This window comes from Hyperolius riggenbachi, chromosome 11 (assembly GCF_040937935.1).
Source record: "Hyperolius riggenbachi isolate aHypRig1 chromosome 11, aHypRig1.pri, whole genome shotgun sequence".
Classification (NCBI taxonomy): domain Eukaryota; kingdom Metazoa; phylum Chordata; class Amphibia; order Anura; family Hyperoliidae; genus Hyperolius; species Hyperolius riggenbachi.
In genome coordinates, this window is record NC_090656.1 from 192,636,696 (window position 1) to 192,643,686 (window position 6,991).

The 6,991-nt window shown below is 44.6% G+C and overlaps 1 protein-coding gene across 8 annotated transcripts in view; it reads right to left on the reverse strand.

Annotated features, from left to right (window-relative positions):
- The window catches only part of MUS81 (MUS81 structure-specific endonuclease subunit), a 219,811-nt gene that overhangs the window by 212,084 nt on the left and 736 nt on the right, over positions 1-6,991 (reverse strand). The window contains exon 1 of one of the 8 annotated variants that reach the window (XM_068260463.1): positions 6,777-6,963. The exons of 6 other annotated variants lie outside the window; for them this stretch is intronic. The gene's annotated coding sequence lies outside the window, so the exon portion shown is untranslated. Of the gene's footprint in view, positions 1-6,725; positions 6,964-6,991 lie in introns of those variants that run through there. One more of the 8 variants, XM_068260465.1, reaches the window with a different exon arrangement.

Sequence of the window (6,991 nt, forward strand, 5' to 3'; positions counted from 1 at the left end):
CCTGGGTGGAGGGTTGAACCCCCTTTTTCTCATCTACAGAGAGCGACTTCTTATTCCTGAGTGGGGTCAGAAAAATCTCCCCACCTGCCTTTACAGTGGTTGCCTAATGGTAACCCTGGTTTGTGAGTATTAATATTTACTCTATCTAGTAACCATTTACCAGTACATATTACACTATTGGGGCTCTTGGTGTTCCCTGTTTTTATCCTGTTGCTAAGGTAAGAAGTCTCCTAGAGCGACAACCTGGGAACTGTTGGCATTAATATGTTTATTAAAGACGTTTCCTTTGAGTCTGCACCTCTCTACAGTTATACAACACTGCAAGGTTGTTCCTAAGATACTGAAAGCAACTAAACTGGTATAACGTTCCTAGACACTATACACACACTTTACTCTTTATGCGGCCAAATCAATAATTTTGGCCAGAAATCTGAAACGTGTGCTAGCGTTATCCAATGTCACTGGCCTCCTCTCCCACCATCCACCAGAATTAGATCATCTTGCTTAACCTCTTTCTGGTCCAGTAGAAATGTGAAAAGAAGTCCATGCAAAGTCCATCACATCCCCTCTCCACACAGCAGCACACACCGCTCATCTAGGAGCCAAACAGCATGTTTGTGCAGCATGCATCACTAAGCTGCTGTCCAAAACATGACAGAGGTTTAAAGTGGGTACCCAGTCTTATTCAAATGTCCCTTCCACTCTATGGCCCATATGCAATTAATGATTTCTCCTGAGTTTTCTCCTTCCTAGGAGCTACATTTTCAGCACTCTACAATTAAAAAAGTAAAAAAAGGCAGGTGAAAAAATACTATCAAAATTATTCTGAGCATTTCCTTGCTTGCTGGTGGTTTAATAGACATTTTATTGATACGCTGTGAAAAGATCACCTAGGAGAAAACTTAGGGGGAAAAGTGAATTGAATAAGGGCCTATGACTGTTCCCAAAATTGGGAGTATTGTAAGACCCAGTGCAAGTAGGTTTTGATAGCCAGTTATAGGCACTGCTGCTGCCGCCCGCTGTTGCGCGCGATCGGGCGCGCCCCCGCGCGCGCTCCCGCCTCCCGATCAGTGAATGGGAATATAATTCCTATTCACCGATCTAACTTCCCCGCAGAAATACCGACGCTTTCTATCCAGAGAGCGCGGTATTTCTGCCCCCAGGAAACTTCTCCCTAGCATTTTAGTTCCTGGATGCGAGATCGTTCGCATCCAGGACTTTTTTCACTGTGGCCATCTTGTGGCCAAATAGTAAACTGCACCCACATACATTTTTAATAAAAAAAAAAAATATTATTTTACATTTAAAATTAGCAATTTCCCTCCCACACCAAAAATTACCCACATACATTTTTTAAATAATAAAAAAAAAAAATACAATTAAAAAAAAACAAAAACAACATAAATAGTTGCCCAAGGGTATGAACTTTTTAAATATGCATGTCAAGAGAATATGTTATTATATTATTTAAAATTATAAGCTTATAAATAGTGATGGACGCAAATTGAAAAAATGCACCTTTATTTCTAAATAAAATATCGGCGCCATAAATTGTGATAGGGACATCGCTTAAACGGTGTAATAAACGGGACAGATGGGCAAATAAAATACATGAGTTTTAATTACGGTAGCGTATATTAATTTCAAACTATAATGGCCAAAAACTGAGAAATAATGAATTTTTTTCATTTCTTTCTTAATCTTTCTGTTAAAATAGATTTAGAAAAAAATAATTCTTAGCAAAATGTACTACCCAAAGAAAGCCTAATTAGTGGCGGAAAAAACAAGATATAGATCAATTCATTGTGATAAGTAGCAATAAAGTTATAGGCGAATAAATGGGAGGTGTACGTTGCTCGGATGCATGAGATTTTCGGCACTGCGGCGCTGAACCGGATAGTTTTCACATTTAATTAAGTAAGTGGTATAGGGCTTGAATGGAAGGAAGTTAGCGTCAGTCTTAAGGGTTTTTTTTTTCAGGTTGGATGAGCATTACTAGATGTATGCTCGATCAGGAAAAACAATTGCTATCTCACTTAAATCTACAGGGAACTTTAACCGAGCCATAAAAAAAGGTTCCACTTACCTGGAGCTTCCACCAGCCCCCTGCAGATGTCCTGTGCCCGCGCCGTCACTCATCGATCATTCGGTCCCCTGCCATGGCTCAGTGCGCCAGTACGTGTACTGCGCACTGGTTTCCTACTACACATGATTTTACTGTGTTTTCCAATCGTATGCCAATCTCAAAATGCAAGAACATTGGCAAAATTATGAAAATTGCAGGAACTTTTATACTACATTACTGTAGTGCGATCCGATTGAAATCCATTTTTTTCCTGATTGCAAAAGTTCTGCATGCTGCATTTCTGCTTGTATTCCTAGCATCTAATAAAATACTTGCATCATATTTGTGATTTGCAGTAAAAAAGAGCCATGTGCACCACTTAAAATCAGATTTCAACGGTCACTGATAAAATATCAATCAGAACATAGCCCCTCTGCTAGCTTTGCCACAGGACAAAGGTATGCAGCCATGTATGTTGTGGCCAGGGCTGTGGAGTCGGAGTCGTGGAGTCGGGCAATTTTGGGTGCCTGGAGTCGGAGTCGGGGAAAAATGCACCGACTCCGACTCCTAAAGAATTTGTAACTGTAATTAAAATAGAAAATATGATAAAATGTTCTATTTCTCAGATAATAGTCATTAAAAATAATGTATATATACAGTAATAGCTGTGCTTAGTCCACAAAAATGAAATAAACCAATCAAAATTAGTTACTTGTGCTGCTTCAATAAAGCACTCCCCGTATTTTTAAGGTCAGATATACATATCTGATTGTGACTGTATATATGATGTGTACACAGGAATCCCTTATATATACTAAATAACATCTATGCTGTAAGAATAAAGCCTGATGTGTAGCTGTGTCACTAATAGGCCTAGTGCACACCAGAGCGTTTCCGCTGCGGTTTGCGTTCCGCTTGCGGGTGCGGATCCGGTTGGGTAATGTATTTCAATGGGCTGGTGCACACCAGGGCGGGAGGCGTTTTGCAGAAACGCATACTCCCGGGCTGCTGCAGATTTTGGATTGCGGAGGCGTTTCTGCCTCAATGTTAAGTATAGGAAAAACGCAAACCGCTCTGAAGAACGGCACTTCAGAGCGGTTTTGCAGGCGTTTTTTGTTACAGTAGCTGTTCAGTAACAGCTTTACTGTAACAATACATGAAATCTACTACACCAAAACCGCTACACAAAACCGCAAAATGCTAGCTGAAACGCTACAGAAAAAGGAGAAAAAGCGTTTCAAAATCTGCTAGCATTTTGCGGATCTGCTAGCGTTTTTTGGTGTGCACCAGGCCATAGAGATGGTCAATGAGATGGAAATACATCTGCACTGATGCTGATTTATGCAAATGTATGCACTCCCTTTGCTGATGAAATCAAATAATTTGATATGTTGTTAAAATTTGGTTTGGTGACTACAAATTAAAGGGTACCTGAGACGGATGAAAAGTAAAGTTTTATACATACCTGGGGCTTCCTCCAGCCCCCTTCAGGCTAATCAGTCCCTCGCTGTCCTCCACCACCCGGATCTTCTGCTATGAGTCCTGGTAATTCAGCCAGTCAGCGCTGTCTGGCCGCATGCCACTCCCACAGCCAGGAACATTCTGCACCTGCGCAATAGTGCTGCACAGGTGTAGTATGCTCCTGGCGGCGGAGTGTGTGCATGCGCACTACGCCCGACTGGCTCAAGTACCTGGACCCATAGCAGAAGATCCAGGTGGTGGAGGACAGCGAGGGACTGATTAGCCTGAAGGGGGCTGGAGGAAGCCCCAGGTATGTATAAAACTTTAATTTCATCTGTCTCAGGTTTACTTTGTTACACAGTAGTACTATACTCTACATATGCACTCTCCACAGAGCTGCAGGGAATCCACTGAGAATGTTGTGCACATTGAACACAGAGGTGTTGTCTGTCACCCATAAACCTTGTTCAGATTGTGCATGAAGAATGTGTAATAGAGGAAGAATCTCCTCATTCCCCTGCAGAGTACCTGCACATCATTCTTACATGTACCCACAGTTACATTGCCTAGGGCCTGATAGATGTTCTTTGTTCCGGTTTGTACCTTTTACAAGTACTCTTACCAAGGACTAGTTTTAGTCTAAAGGGAATAAATATAGTAGTCTACATATCCTTCTCACTTCAGTTGTCTTGTAAAATTCCTAAGCGTTGGCAGTTAAGAGACGAATTTCATGTTACATACTTTTAATCAACAAAATTGTAATATGCAAATAAGAGGAGTCGGAGTCGGTGGAATCCTAAACTGAGGAGTCGGAGTCGGTGGATTTTTGGACCGACTCCACAGCCCTGGTTGTGCCACTACCTCTGCTTTATAGCCCACACTTGGTTGAGAATAAAACAGATAATCACAATCACGGTTTGATCAATATATTAAAGAATTCAAAGAATGTTTTCCCCATAATGCCCCACAAGATTAAAGGAAACCTAAACTGAGGATATGGATGTTTCCTTTTAAAATAATACCAGTTGCCTGACTCTCCTGCTGATCCTGTGTCTCTAATACTTTTAGCCACAGCCCCTCAACAAGCATGCAGATCAGGTGCTCTGACTGAAATCAGACTGGATTAGCTGCATGCTTGTTTCAGGTGTGTGATTTAGCCACCACTGTAGCCAAAGAGATCAGCAGGACTGCCAGGCAACTGGTATTGTTTAAAAGGAAACATCCATACTCTCAGATTAGGTTTCCGTTAAAGTGAACCTCCAGACTAAAAATCGACTCAGCAGCACGAAAAAGGCTTGGTGTTTCTTTAACAGTTTCACAGCATCAGAACTTTGTTTTTTCTTACCCAACCCTCATTTTTAGCTGCACAGAAGAAAACTGCCTAGGCATTTTTCCCCTGATGCTGTGCAAAGCATGATGGAATTTCTGATATTGTTGTCCCCGTTCTGCTGTTTTGGTGCAATTTTTTTTTCTTTGAATTTGAGATTTGAAGCCTAGCGCGAGCAGCTGGGGGGGGGGGGGGGGGGGGGTAATCGGGACACAGGACAGTTGGAACTGTGTCTCATGGTTCCTGTCACTTCCTTTTAACCAAAAAGATGGCTGCCCCCATGAACAAGATGGCTGCCCCCATGAAATCACAAACATTTGCCTGTCCTTTTAAAACCGGGTCGGTAAGAGATTATATTACCTATCTATTTTAATTAATGTACGGTAGCTAAAGTAACTTAATAACAGTTTGTTTGTTCAGGCTGAAGTTCCCCTTTAAGTGTAGGAGAAACAGGACAAACTCTGTATCAGTGAGTGAACATGCAACAGGGTCACCATTAAAAAAGAGACTCTGAAGCGAGAATAAATCTCGCTTCAGAGCTCATAGTTAGCAGGGGCATGTTTTCCCCCCGCTAAAACGCTATCCTGCGGCTAAACGGGGGTCCCTTCACCCCCAAACCCACCCCCGCAAGACTTGGTCGCAAAGTTGGTCGTGAAATATCTCTTCCTGGAGGCAGGGCTAACGGCTGCAGCCCTGCCTCTAGTCGCGTCTATCAGACGCGCATCGCCGCCTCTCCCCCGCCCCTCTCAGTGAAGGAAGACTGAGAGGGGCAGGGGAGAGGCGGAGGTACGCGTCTGATAGACGCGCATGAGGCAGGGCTGCGGCGGTTAGCCCTGCCCCAATGCGGAAGCGCTCCCCGGCTGCATGGAGGGGATTTGGGGGTGAAGGGACCCCCGTTAAGCCGCGGGATAGCGGCGTTTTAGCAGGGGCACACATGCCCCTGCTATCTATGAGGTCTGAAGCGAGATTTATTCTCGCTTCTGACTCTATTTAAAGCTGGCCGTACACTAGGCCGATTCCCCGCCGATCGACAGCAGATTCGAATCTGCTGTCAAATCGTTAACGTTAATGCTGAATTTCTGCTCTACTGCGCAGGCGCAAGTCTCCGGCGCCTGCGCAGTAGAGCGGACCCCGACTGAGATCGGGTATTTCCGTCTACTTCGGAGCCGAAAGCAACCAAAGCGCCCCCGCTGGAGCCTGCAAAGGTAAATATTGAATTGACAGTCGGGACTGTCGGCGGCTGTTCAAAATCAAATGGGGAATCTGATTGGACCTGATGCATGGTGTGTACCAGGCATAAGTACCATGGTCGACTTAGTTTTCTGAGATGCTGCTTCTGGAAGTCATGGTGGTTTCATGGTTTATGTATGTTGTGCGGAGAGAAGCGATCAGAGAATCTGCAGCATGCTGCAGATTCTCCCAGTCGCATCCACGTCCCAGCTCCTCAATTGACTTCCACATCAGGAGATGCAGAAGTGACGCGGGCATCAGCAGAAATGATGCGAAGCGGCTAATTCGCATCACTATCCCTGTGGAAATGGGCCCTTACAACTGCTTGCTGCTGCCTGGCAACTGATGCTGTCCACTGGTAACTGCTCATTGCTGCCTGGCAACTACTTGCCGTCTGGAAACTGCTTTCTAATAGAAGCACACAGTTCAACTCCTGTGAAAATGGGCCCTCAGGATGCAGGAAAGGTGGGTGGACAACCTTCCACACAGGCTCCATGAGGGCCAGTGGAGGATTTCACGAGGTCTGATAAGCTCTTCGCCACATCATTAGAAGACAGCACATTTTTCTCTGTATGTTTTTACACCGATACATGATGTATCATACATCTATTGCCACTATAGCGGGAGGAAGCCACTACCCACCACATGGATAGAACATGATTGCCTGAACATAACATGATTGCCTGAACATACGCTGCTCGCCCTGGACAGGCGCTGTCCTATGCAGAATTGGCCTGGCTAAGCGACATTCGCGGTAGGAGCCTTCCTGGCCACAACCGCCTGTGTCATGCTTATTAATTCACGCCCACACGGCCATGGAGCATCCAGCCCGTCACGAACAAAAGGCCCAGCCTCAAACCTCCGACTACACGTCCCGGCGGCCAGTGCGCGGCCAGACAGGAAGCAAG